Here is a 12,500-nt window from a genome sequence, read left to right as displayed (position 1 = left end):
AAGGCTGCGATCTCGCGCACTTTGCGCACGGCTGGAGAAGCTTTGCTGGCCGGCTTTCGCTCCTCGTGTTTACCGTGCGTTAAAGTTGCGCGTCCGTGGCTCTCGCAGCTCTTGCGCGCCCGGTCGCAGAGAGGAGTACGCAACCTCGACCGCACTTTCCCTGCAGGCTTCCTTCCGACTCGAAGTCCTGCGGCGGTCTCAACGAGGTGCCACATCCTCAATGCAGTCGGTCGCCCCCGTTTCGGTTGGGCTCTGGCACGACGGTCGCCACCGTCTCGCCCTTGAGTGGCCGCTGTTGGCGCTCGCTGTGAGGTGTTCAGCGTGCTGTCCGTGTTGCCGACGCGGTCAAAACGAGTCGACGGCTCACGTTCCCTTGTGCGCCGAAGGCTCTCTTGATATGTGATCCGACCCTCAGACAGACGAAGCCAAGGGAAGACCCAAGGCCGCAATGTGCGTTCAAAGAATCAGTGCTCAGTGTGTCCTGCAATTCACACCAAGTCTCGCAGCTGGCTGCGTTCTTCATCGACCCGAGAACCGAGTGATCCACCGCTTAGAGTCGTGAAAAAGTGTTTGTTCAATTCCGTACAGTCAAAACCAAACGTTTCTGGCACTCGGCCAAACAGTGGCCAAGAAGGGCGCTTTTCAGCGCACGCTTGGACTCCAAAACTCTGCCGCGCCTTTTTCGGCTGCCGCAAATCGAGCAAACGGTGTGTTTCGGACGGCGTTTCGCTTTCGCTACTTGCGAGTGCTTTCGTGGTCCACCCCTCTATAAATACTCGGGAGGCGTCGAAGCCGGTTCTCCAAGCCGGACCCGTAGGTATCGTTGTGTGCTCGCTCTCATTGGCCCGCCTAACCAGAAAATGCCTGCGGTACACCCATTTGGATAAGAGTGCACGCAGATGCGGGCCTCGACGGCTACACATTTCCTCGGGCGGCCGCCTCCCGGCCTCCGTGGAGCGCGGGATGCACGGTCCCATCGACAAGCCTCTCCCGTTTTTACCGTGGCGTCGCGGTTCACCACGGCAGGCGGGTCGGTCTCCTCCGCATAAAAAGGGGGACCCCCGCTTTTTGTTCCACGAAATCGCACAAGCTTTTTTCGCATCCACGGTTTGCCACCGCACACCAAAATGCCGATCCGGCTGCCTACTTTAGCCAACAGGTGGAGCCAGGCGCGCCGTACTTGCGCGGCACTTCCCACGTCCACCGAAGTCGGTGCCAAGGACCACTTTCGGCGCCGGAGCCGCGTACGAGCCTACTCGAGGCGGAAGAACGAAGCCAGCAAGGGCCTGGCCGCAAGTGCGTTCAATTGTCGGGACGTCCAAGTCCCTCGTTCTTCCGTGCTTCCTCTTTCGGCAAGTCGTTGCGGCACCTTCCCAAAGCGCGCAGACCCGCTAATCGCGACGAGCGCGACGTGGCCGTGCCGCCTTTCCCTCGGCAGCAAGCAAAACGCCTGGCAACGTCGACGCTCCCCTAACCGCGATCTCGCACCGTGTTTCGTGTGGCGAATTCAAAAGCCGGCCGGCGCTGCTGCAACCATTACGGTCGGTACGCATACGCCGCGGAGGGCGGGACGGTCATCGGAGCGTGCGGTTCCTCCATCGAGTACTGCGCACCTCGGCCGTCGCATCGCCGTGCCATGACCGGCCGCGCGTCAACGCGAACCGGTGCCAGCGAGATCCCTCGCCTGCAAGAACCGACCGGCAGCCTCCGTCACCCGAGGACGCGGAGGCGCTTGCCGCGGACGGCGGGACGGTATGCACTGGTGCACAGCGGACCCGTCACATCGCCAGTTCCTTGACCGACCGCCGACGCTTGTGCCGTTCCTCTCGTACTTGGCAGTCGCCGCGCGATTGTCGGGTCTCGTTCTTGCACGCTCGAACGGTCGGGAGGGCACTCGGCTGGCGTTTCGGGAACGCGCAGCCTCGCCTTCTACCGACGTAACCACGACTCGCCGTTCGCGCTCCGCCGCTCCTGTTTACAGTACTAGGCGGTCCCGCAGCGGTCGGGTCGCGCATTTCGAGCGCTTCGAGCCACGGTGCAGTGGCGGGTCGAAAGCCGACCTATGAGTGCGTTGCGCCGTTTGTACCCGCGTCCGCCACCTGGCCGACCGTCCAAGGTCGCGGTGTTGGCGTCCGCTGGGCGCAACAATTTGTCACGGGGTGCCGCTCCACATTCAGGCAGCCCCGTGGGGAAAAGCCGACCCCGCGTCCAAACGGGGTCAGCGGCAGAAAGTGTCGGGCGCAGACGCAGCTGAGGCGCTCACCCTTCACAATCCGTTAATGATCCTTCCGCAGGTTCACCTACGGAAACCTTGTTACGACTTTTACTTCCTCTAAATGATCAAGTTTGGTCATCTTTCCAACAGACCGGCGCAACCGAAAGGCCGCGCCGGACATCGGTCCGAAGACCTCACTAAATCATTCAATCGGTAGTAGCGACGGGCGGTGTGTACAAAGGGCAGGGACGTAATCAACGCGAGCTTATGACTCGCGCTTACTGGGAATTCCTCGTTCAAGGGGAACAATTGCAAGCCCCTATCCCAATCACGAAAGAAGTTCCACGGGTTACCCAGTCTTTTCAGACAGGGATAAAGACACGCTGCTTCCTTCAGTGTAGCGCGCGTGCGGCCCCGGACATCTAAGGGCATCACAGACCTGTTATTGCTCTGTTTCGTGCGGCTAGGAGCCGCTTGTCCCTCTAAGAAGGTTGTAAGGTGCTGGGAACCCCGCACCTATTTAATAGGCTAGAGTCTCGTTCGTTATCGGAATTAACCAGACAAATCGCTCCACCAACTAAGAACGGCCATGCACCACCATCCACCGAATCAAGAAAGAGCTCTCAATCTGTCAATCCTCCCAGTGTCCGGGCCGGGTAAGTTTTCCCGTGTTGAGTCAAATTAAGCCGCAGGCTCCACTCCTGGTGGTGCCCTTCCGTCAATTCCTTTAAGTTTCAGCTTTGCAACCATACTTCCCCCGGAACCCAAATACTTTGGTTTCCCGGAAGCTGCCCGCCGAGTCATTTGAGTAACTCAGGCGGATCGCTGGTTGGCATCGTTTATGGTCAGAACTAGGGCGGTATCTGATCGCCTTCGAACCTCTGACTTTCGTTCTTGATCAATGAAAACATTCTTGGCAAATGCTTTCGCAGTAGTTCGTCTTGCGACGGTCCAAGAATTTCACCTCTAGCGCCGCAATACGAATGCCCCCGTCCGTCCCTCTTAATCATTACCTCGTATTCCAAAAACCAACAGAACAGAAACGAGGTCTTGTTCTATTATTCCATGCAAGTTTATTCAGGCGACTCGCCTGCGTTGAGCACTCTAATTTTTTCAAAGTAAAAGCACCGGCCATCTCGAGGCACACAATGAAGTGCACCAAGAAAGAACCGGCATGATGTTCAGTCCGAGCCGTCGCATCGGGTAGATGCACTACTCGTCTGGAACTGAGATCCAACTACGAGCTTTTTAACCGCAGCAGCTTTAGTATACGCTATTGGAGCTGGAATTACCGCGGCTGCTGGCACCAGACTTGCCCTCCAATTGATCCTCGTTAAAGGATTTAGAGTGCACTCATTTCAATTACGGGGCCTCAAAAGAGTCCCGTATTGTTATTTTTCGTCACTACCTCCCCGTGCCGGGAGTGGGTAATTTGCGCGCCTGCTGCCTTCCTTGGATGTGGTAGCCGTTTCTCAGGCTCCCTCTCCGGAATCGAACCCTGATTCTCCGTTACCCGTAACAACCATGGTAAGCAAGTAACCTACCATCGAAAGTTGATAAGGCAGACACTTGAAAGAAACGTCGCCGGCTCGTGGCCATGCGATCAGCACAAAGTTATCCAGAGTCACCACACAATACGGGCCGAAACCCGATCGATCTTGGTCTAATAAAAGCACCCGTTACCCAAAGGGCTCCAGGCTCACTGCATGTATTAGCTCTAGAATTGCCACAGTTATCCAAGTAGGAAGAAACGATCTAAGGAACCATAACTGATTTAATGAGCCATTCGCGGTTTCGCCTTATTTCGGCATGTACTTAGACATGCATGGCTTAATCTTTGAGACAAGCATATGATTACTGGCAGGATCAACCAGGTAATCGTTCGACTGCGCGTCCGTCCTCGCCTTCGGCGGGCCGGACGCAGTCTGTGTGCGGCGGAGGCCACCTTCAGGCGCCCCAACACGCTTATTTTGCACTCCGAGATGACGGCGTTCGAGCTCGCTACGGCACAACCTTCCCGAAAGACGAGTGGGAGCCGTGCGGCAAGAAGCACGTTCATGCTCGCTCTTTTTCGTTGCATCGACTCGGTCGCGCCGTGCGGGTTGCCCAAGCCCGCTGCACTGTCGGTGGACCGGCCGGAACTAGCAACGGAGCCGAGACTGCAAAGCCGCCAGACGACGGGTCACGCCCGCGTCTTCGGCGCTTTCGCATCTGAATCGCCCGAGGACGACACGGAACACACCTCGATATCGTGGTAAAACGGCACCGTCCGACAACCAGCCCCTAACGCATCAAGCGGATGAGGCTGCAGACGACTGCCGTGGATTCCCCTGGAGCAGACCCGAGGACACGCTTGACGAGGCCGAAGCCCGCCGCATATCAGACACCCGGTCGCTTTCGCGTACGCCGCTCACGAGAACCCCCACATAATAGCAGCGATAAGTACCCAGACCTCCTTGGGCACTAATACGAGCGTACTCGAGAAAATTTCACCGCGGGTGTGCCCCGAAACGTGTGGCACGTTGAGCGTGCCACAAGTCTACGTCGCTCTCAAACCCGCCGAGGTCGTAGAATTTGCGACCCTACTCACGAAATTCCCACCGAGGATACGGCCGCAAACGTACCGCACCTTGGGTAGGCCACGAGTTTGTGCAACACTACGCTGACGGCACAGCACCGAGGTCGTGCGCGCACGCACGGGAAAATTCCGCCGCGGTTTCTGCCGAAAACGTGAGGCACCACGACTCTCCGCAAGTTCGCGTCGACTGCGAAAGACCGAAGTCGTGAACGACGTGTCCGCTACTCGCCGCCGACACGCTGGACACCAAACGTACAACGACTCGACGGCGTCGTAGAGGCCCACGACGCGGTTTTCCTTAACGACGTCTCGGCGTGGCACCGACAGGTTAGAACGGCCGACCAACGTTCCCTGTCCGCCGTTCGGCTCAGTCGAAGGGCTCGGCGACTTCGGCAACGCTGCGAAGCCGCACGGTGACGCACGCCATGTCCCCATTTTTTTTTTTTTTTTCTTTCTGCGTCTGCCGGGGTGCCCCTATAATAGCAGCGATAAGCACCCAGACCGCCGTGGGTCGCTCGCCCCGGCTGACGTGGTTTTTCGTACTCCTGCGGCGGTCGCCGTCAAGCACGTCCAAATACGCTACTTTCGTGGGCGCATTCACGCTCTTTCGCTTCGCCGGAGTGCCAGCACTCACTCTGCCAAAAACGGCGAACATCCGAGCGGCGGTTCCCACTTTTGCGTCGGCGTCGCAAACCCCGCCCCGGCAGACGAGGTTTGCCGTACTCGTGCGACGGTGGCCGGCGGGCACGTCGAAAGACGCCGATATCGTGCGCGAATTGGCGCACCTTGGCTTCACCGGAGTGCCGCCACTGACTCCTCCAAAAACGGCGAAGATCCGAGCGGCGCTTCCCACTTTCGCATCGGCGTCCCGAACTCCGCCCCGGCTGACGCGGTTTACCGTACTCGTGCGACGGTCGCCGGCGAGCACGTGGAAAGACGCCGATATCGTGCCCGAATCGGCTCCGTTCGGCTTCGCCGGAGTGCCAGCACTGGCTCGGCGAAAGACGACGAACATCCGAGCGACGGTTCTCACTATTGCGTACGCGTCGCAAACCCCGCCCCGGCAGACGCACTTTGCCGTACTCGTGCGACGGTCGCCGGCGAGCACGTAGAAAGACGCCGATATCGTGCCGGAATCGGCCCCGTTTGGCTTCGCCGGAGTGCCAGCACTCACTCGGCCACAAACGGCGAACATCCGAGCGGCGGTTCCCACTTAGCCGTCGGCGTCCCGAACTCCGCCCCGGCAGACGCGGTTGCCGAGCTCGTGCGACTAGCGACCGCGAAGCCGTCTCGCGACGCCGCTTTCGTGCGCGGCTCCCACTGCGACCTGGGTCACCCGAGGTCGACGAGCAAGAAAGAATGTCGAAAAAAAATTTTTTTTTTTTTGCGTCTGCCGGGGTGCCCCTATAATAGCAGCGATAAGCACCCAGACCGCCATGGGTCGCTCGCCCCGGCTGACGTGGTTTTTCGTTTTCCTGCGGTGGTCGTCGTCAAGCACGTCCAAACACGCCACTTTCGTGGGCGCATTCGCGCTCTTTCGCTTCGCCGGAGTGCCAGCACTCACTCTGCCAAAAACGGCGAACATCCTAGTGGCGGTTCCCACTTTTGCGTCGGCGTCGCCAACCCCGCCCCGGCATACGCGGTTTGCCGTACTCGTGCGGCGGTGGCCGGCGGGCACGTCGAAAGACACCGATATCGTGCGCGAGTCGATGCTTCTTGGTCTCGCAGGAGGGCCGCCACTCACTCCTGCAAAAACGGCGAAGATCCGAGCGGCGCTTCCCACTTTTTCGTCGGCATCGCAAACCTCGCCCCGGCAGACGCGCTTTGCCGTACTCGTGCGACGGTCGCCGGCGAGCACGTCGAAATACGCCGATATCGTGCCCGAATCGGCCCCGTTTCGCTTCGCCGGAGTGCCAGCACTCACTCGGCCAAAAACGGCGAACATCCGAGCAGCGGTACCCACTTAGCCGTCGGCATCCCGAACTCCGCGCCGGCTGACGCGGTTGCCGAGCTCGTGCGACTAGCGACCGCGAACGCGTCTCGCGACGCCGCTTTCGTGCGCGGCTCCCATTGCGACCTGGGTTACCCGAGCTCGACCAGCAAAAAAGAAGGTCGAAAAAAAATTTTTTTTTTCTGCGTCTGCCGGGGTGCCCCTATAATAGCAGCGATAAGCACCCAGACCGCCGTGGGTCGCTCGCCCCGGCTGACGTGGTTTTTCGTACTCCTGCAGCGGTCGCCGTCAAGCACGTCCAAATACGCCACTTTCGTGGGCGCTTTCGCGCTCTTTCGCGTCGCCGGTGTGCCAGCACTCACTCTGCCAAAAACGGCGAACATCCTAGTGGCGGTTCCCACTTTTGCGTCGGCGTCGCCAACCCCGCCCCGGCATACGCGGTTTGCCGTACTCGTGCGGCGGTGGCCGGCGGGCACGTCGAAAGACACCGATATCGTGCGCGAGTCGATGCTTCTTGGTCTCGCAGGAGGGCCGCCACTCACTCCTGCAAAAACGGCGAAGATCCGAGCGGCGCTTCCCACTTTTTCGTCGGCATCGCAAACCTCGCCCCGGCAGACGCGCTTTGCCGTACTCGTGCGACGGTCGCCGGCGAGCACGTCGAAATACGCCGATATCGTGCCCGAATCGGCCCCGTTTCGCTTCGCCGGAGTGCCAGCACTCACTCGGCCAAAAACGGCGAACATCCGAGCAGCGGTACCCACTTAGCCGTCGGCATCCCGAACTCCGCGCCGGCTGACGCGGTTGCCGAGCTCGTGCGACTAGCGACCGCGAACGCGTCTCGCGACGCCGCTTTCGTGCGCGGCTCCCATTGCGACCTGGGTTACCCGAGCTCGACCAGCAAAAAAGAAGGTCGAAAAAAAATTTTTTTTTTCTGCGTCTGCCGGGGTGCCCCTATAATAGCAGCGATAAGCACCCAGACCGCCGTGGGTCGCTCGCCCCGGCTGACGTGGTTTTTCGTACTCCTGCAGCGGTCGCCGTCAAGCACGTCCAAATACGCCACTTTCGTGGGCGCTTTCGCGCTCTTTCGCGTCGCCGGTGTGCCAGCACTCACTCTGCCAAAAACGGCCAACATCCGAGCGGCGGTTCCCACTTTTGCGTCGGCGTCGTAAACCCCGCCCCGGCAGACGCGGTTTGCCCTACTCGTTCGACGGTCGCCGGCGAGCGCGTCGAAAGACGCCGATATCGTGCGCTAATTGGCGCTCCTTGGCTTCTCCGGAGTGCCGCCACTCACTCCTCCAAAAACGGCGAAGATCCGAGCGGCGTTCTCCACTTTCGCATCGGCGTCCCGAACTCCGCCCGGGCTGACGCGGTTTACCGTACTCGTGCGACGGTCGCCGCCGGGCACGTCGAAAGACGCCGATATCGTGCCGTAATCGGCCCCGTTTGGCTTCGCCCGAGTGCCAGCACTCACTCGGCCAAAAACGGCGAACATCCGAGCAGCGTTTCCCACTTTCGCATCGGCGTCCCGAAGCCCGCCCCGGCAGACGCGGTTTGCCCTACTCGAGCGACGGTCGCCGGCGATCACGTCGAAAGGCGCCGAATTCGTGCACGAATCGATGCTTCTTGGTCTCGCAGGAGGGCCGCCACTCACTCCTGCAAAAACGGCGAAGATCCGAGTTGCGCTTCCCACTTTTTCGTCGGCGTCCCGAACTACGCCCCGGCTGACGCGGTTTACCGTACTCGTGCGACGGTCGCCGGCGGGCACTTCAAAATACGCCGATTTCGTGGGCGCATTCACGCTGTTTCGCTTCCCCGGAGTGCCAACACTCACTCTGCCGAAAGCGGCGATCATCCGAGCGGCGGTTCCCACTTTTGCGTCGGCTTCGCAAACGGCGCCCCGGCAGACGCGCTCGTGCGACGTACTCGTGCGACGGTCGCCGGCGAGCACGTCGAAAGACGCCGATATCGTGCTCGAATCGACCCCGTTTCGCTTCGCCGGAGTGCTGCCAGTCACGGCGCAGAGAACGGCGAACAAGTGTTTTTTTTTTTTTTTCCTAGAATTTGTGTTATAGAAGGCACATTTGATATCGGACGATAATTTTCAACTTTATCACGCGCACCGATTTTCGTGTAGAGGTTTGCAAGTTTATGGGAATTTCTCCACTTGGAATAATGCGATTTAGTAGTACTACGAGAACTTCATGGATGTACTCAAGGGTACGGGGCAAGTCAGTTACGTCAACACCTGCAGATTTTTTACACTTCAAACTGAAAATTGTTGGTTGTGAGTCCTCGTGTGATATTAAAGGCCGATTCGCTAACACATAGAACAAAGAAAGAAAGGAAGAAAAAACGCCCGCGCTCGCTCAAGAAACCTGGGTTCGCAACAAGTGGCAACAACAAGCAACCGAGCGAGTGCGCCAAAACCCGTGGCGGCCGAACAAACGCGAAGTCCCAACCGCGTCAGCCGGGGCGGCACGGGACAGGAAAAATCACTTCAGCCGGGGCGGCGGGGCACCGAATAAACCTCGTCACCTCGTCGCAGGATAAAAGAGGAAACAAAAAGTCTAAACAGCGTCTGCTGGAGCGAATGCGTAATAAAACAACAACAACAACAAAAAAAAAACACCCGCGCTCAAGAAGTCTGCAATCCTCACAAAAGGCGACTGTGACCGAGCAGCGTCAGCCGGGGCCGTGCGGAAACGGAAAAATCGCGACTACCGGGGCGTCGAGGCACCGAAAAATCCACTTCAGCCGCGGCGAAAAAAAAAACAAAAAGAAAGACGGAGGGGGGGGGGGGGAACCACGTCTGCCGGGGCGAAGGAAAAAAAAAAACGCGTCTGCCGGGGCGAGCCCGGGTGCGGCACCACCGGGAAAACTGTGGCAAACAGACATGGCGATCGAGTGAGTGGGCCGCCAGCCAGGCTCAGCCAAAAAGTGCAAAGTCCGAACTGCGTCAGCCGGGGCGGCAAAAACCGCGTCAGCCGGGGCGGCGCAAAAAACCGCGTCTGCCGGGGCGGCACGAAACCGCGTCAGCCGGGGCGGGGCGAAAACTGCGTCAGCCGGGGCGAAAAGAAAAAAAAAAACGCGTCTGCCGGGGCAAGCCCGGGTGCGGCACCACCGGGAAAACTGTGGCAAACAGACATGGCGATCGAGTGAGTGGGCCGCCAGCCAGGCACAGCCGAAAAGTGCAAAGTCCGAACCGTGTCAGCCGGGGCGACGCAAAAACCGCGTCAGCCGGGGCGGCGCGAAAACCGCGTCAGCCGGGGCGGCACGAAACCGCGTCAGCCGGGGCGGCGCGAAAACTGCGTCAGCCGGGGCGGCGCGAAAACCTCGTCAGCCGGGGCGAGCGAAAAGGGGGGGGGGGAACCACGTCTGCCGGGGCGAAAGAAAAAAAAACGCGTCTGCCGGGGCGAGCCCGGGTGCGGCACCACCGGGAAGACTGTGGCAAACAGACATGGCGATCGAGTGAGTGGGCCGCCAGCCAGGCTCAGCCCAAAAAGTGCCAAGTCCGAACTGCGTCAGCCGGGGCGGCAAAAACCGCGTCAGCCGGGGCGGCGCGAAAACCGCGTCTGCCGGGGCGGCGCGAAAACTGCGTCTGCCGGGGCGAGCCCGGGTGCGGCACCACCGGGAAAACTGTGGCAAACAGACATGGCGATCGAGTGAGTGGGCCGCCAGCCAGGCACAGCCGAAAAGTGCTAAGTCCGAACTGCGTCTGCCGGGGCGGCACGAAACCGCGTCAGCCGGGGCGGCGCGAAAACCGCGTCTGCCGGGGCGGCACGAAACCGCGTCAGCCGGGGCGGCGCGAAAACTGCGTCAGCCGGGGCGAGCCCGGGTGCGGCACCACCGGGAAAACTGTGGCAAACAGACATGGCGATCGAGTGAGTGGGCCGCCAGCCAGGCACAGCCGAAAAGTGCTAAGTCCGAACTGCGTCTGCCGGGGCGGCACGAAACCGCGTCAGCCGGGGCGGCGCGAAAACCGCGTCTGCCGGGGCGGCACGAAACCGCGTCAGCCGGGGCGGCGCGAAAACTGCGTCAGCCGGGGCGAGCCCGGGTGCGGCACCACCGGGAAAACTGTGGCAAACAGACATGGCGATCGAGTGAGTGGGCCGCCAGCCAGGCACAGCCGAAAAGTGCTAAGTCCGAACTGCGTCTGCCGGGGCGGCACGAAACCGCGTCAGCCGGGGCGGCGCGAAAACCGCGTCTGCCGGGGCGGCACGAAACCGCGTCAGCCGGGGCGGCGCGAAAACTGCGTCAGCCGGGGCGAGCCCGGGTGCGGCACCACCGGGAAAACTGTGGCAAACAGACATGGCGATCGAGTGAGTGGGCCGCCAGCCAGGCACAGCCGAAAAGTGCTAAGTCCGAACTGCGTCAGCCGGGGCGGCAAAAACCGCGTCAGCCGGGGCGGCGCAAAAAACCGCGTCTGCCGGGGCGGCACGAAACCGCGTCAGCCGGGGCGGCGCGAAAACTGCGTCAGCCGGGGCGAAAGAAAAAAAAAAACGCGTCTGCCGGGGCGAGCCCGGGTGCGGCACCACCGGGAAAACTGTGGCAAACAGACATGGCGATCGAGTGAGTGGGCCGCCAGCCAGGCACAGCCGAAAAGTGCTAAGTCCGAACTGCGTCTGCCGGGGCGGCACGAAACCGCGTCAGCCGGGGCGGCGCGAAAACCGCGTCTGCCGGGGCGGCACGAAACCGCGTCAGCCGGGGCGGCGCGAAAACTGCGTCAGCCGGGGCGAGCCCGGGTGCGGCACCACCGGGAAAACTGTGGCAAACAGACATGGCGATTGAGTGAGTGGGCCGCCAGCCAGGCACAGCCGAAAAGTGCTAAGTCCGAACTGCGTCTGCCGGGGCGGCACGAAACCGCGTCAGCCGGGGCGGCGCGAAAACCGCGTCTGCCGGGGCGGCACGAAACCGCGTCAGCCGGGGCGGCGCGAAAACTGCGTCAGCCGGGGCGAGCCCGGGTGCGGCACCACCGGGAAAACTGTGGCAAACAGACATGGCGATCGAGTGAGTGGGCCGCCAGCCAGGCACAGCCGAAAAGTGCTAAGTCCGAACTGCGTCTGCCGGGGCGGCACGAAACCGCGTCAGCCGGGGCGGCGCGAAAACCGCGTCTGCCGGGGCGGCACGAAACCGCGTCAGCCGGGGCGGCGCGAAAACTGCGTCAGCCGGGGCGAGCCCGGGTGCGGCACCACCGGGAAAACTGTGGCAAACAGACATGGCGATCGAGTGAGTGGGCCGCCAGCCAGGCACAGCCGAAAAGTGCAAAGTCCGAACCGTGTCAGCCGGGGCGACGCAAAAACCGCGTCAGCCGGGGCGGCGCGAAAACCGCGTCTGCCGGGGCGGCACGAAACCGCGTCAGCCGGGGCGGCGCGAAAACTGCGTCAGCCGGGGCGAGCCCGGGTGCGGCACCACCGGGAAAACTGTGGCAAACAGACATGGCGATCGAGTGAGTGGGCCGCCAGCCAGGCACAGCCGAAAAGTGCTAAGTCCGAACTGCGTCAGCCGGGGCGGCAAAAACCGCGTCAGCCGGGGCGGCGCAAAAACCGCGTCTGCCGGGGCGAAATAAAAAAAAAAAACAAAGAAAAAAGCCCGCGCTTAATCAAAAGAAAACAAAGAAAAAAGCTTGCGCTTAATCAAAAGAAAACAAACAAAAAAAGTTCGCGCTTAAGCCTGGCGGTGGAACCACCGGGGCAAACAGACCTGGCGATCGAGTGAGTGGGCCGCCAGCCAGGCACAGCCAAAAAGTGCAAAGTCCG

The 12,500-nt window shown here is 61.0% G+C and overlaps 2 non-coding genes across 2 annotated transcripts; both read right to left on the bottom strand.

Annotated features, from left to right (window-relative positions):
• Nucleotides 1-405: 405 nt before the first annotated feature.
• LOC142794805 (5.8S ribosomal RNA) lies at nucleotides 406-558 on the bottom strand. Its single transcript, XR_012892630.1, has one exon. It is a non-coding gene; the product is annotated as a 5.8S ribosomal RNA (ribosomal RNA).
• A 1,719-nt stretch (nucleotides 559-2,277) lies between these two features.
• LOC142794813 (small subunit ribosomal RNA) lies at nucleotides 2,278-4,092 on the bottom strand. The gene has a single exon (XR_012892637.1). It is a non-coding gene; the product is annotated as a small subunit ribosomal RNA (ribosomal RNA).
• Between the last annotated feature and the right edge of the window lie 8,408 nt (nucleotides 4,093-12,500).

This window comes from Rhipicephalus microplus, unplaced genomic scaffold (assembly GCF_043290135.1).
Source record: "Rhipicephalus microplus isolate Deutch F79 unplaced genomic scaffold, USDA_Rmic scaffold_507, whole genome shotgun sequence".
Taxonomy (NCBI): Eukaryota; Metazoa; Arthropoda; class Arachnida; order Ixodida; family Ixodidae; genus Rhipicephalus; species Rhipicephalus microplus.
This window is presented reverse-complemented; position numbering and strand designations above follow the sequence as displayed.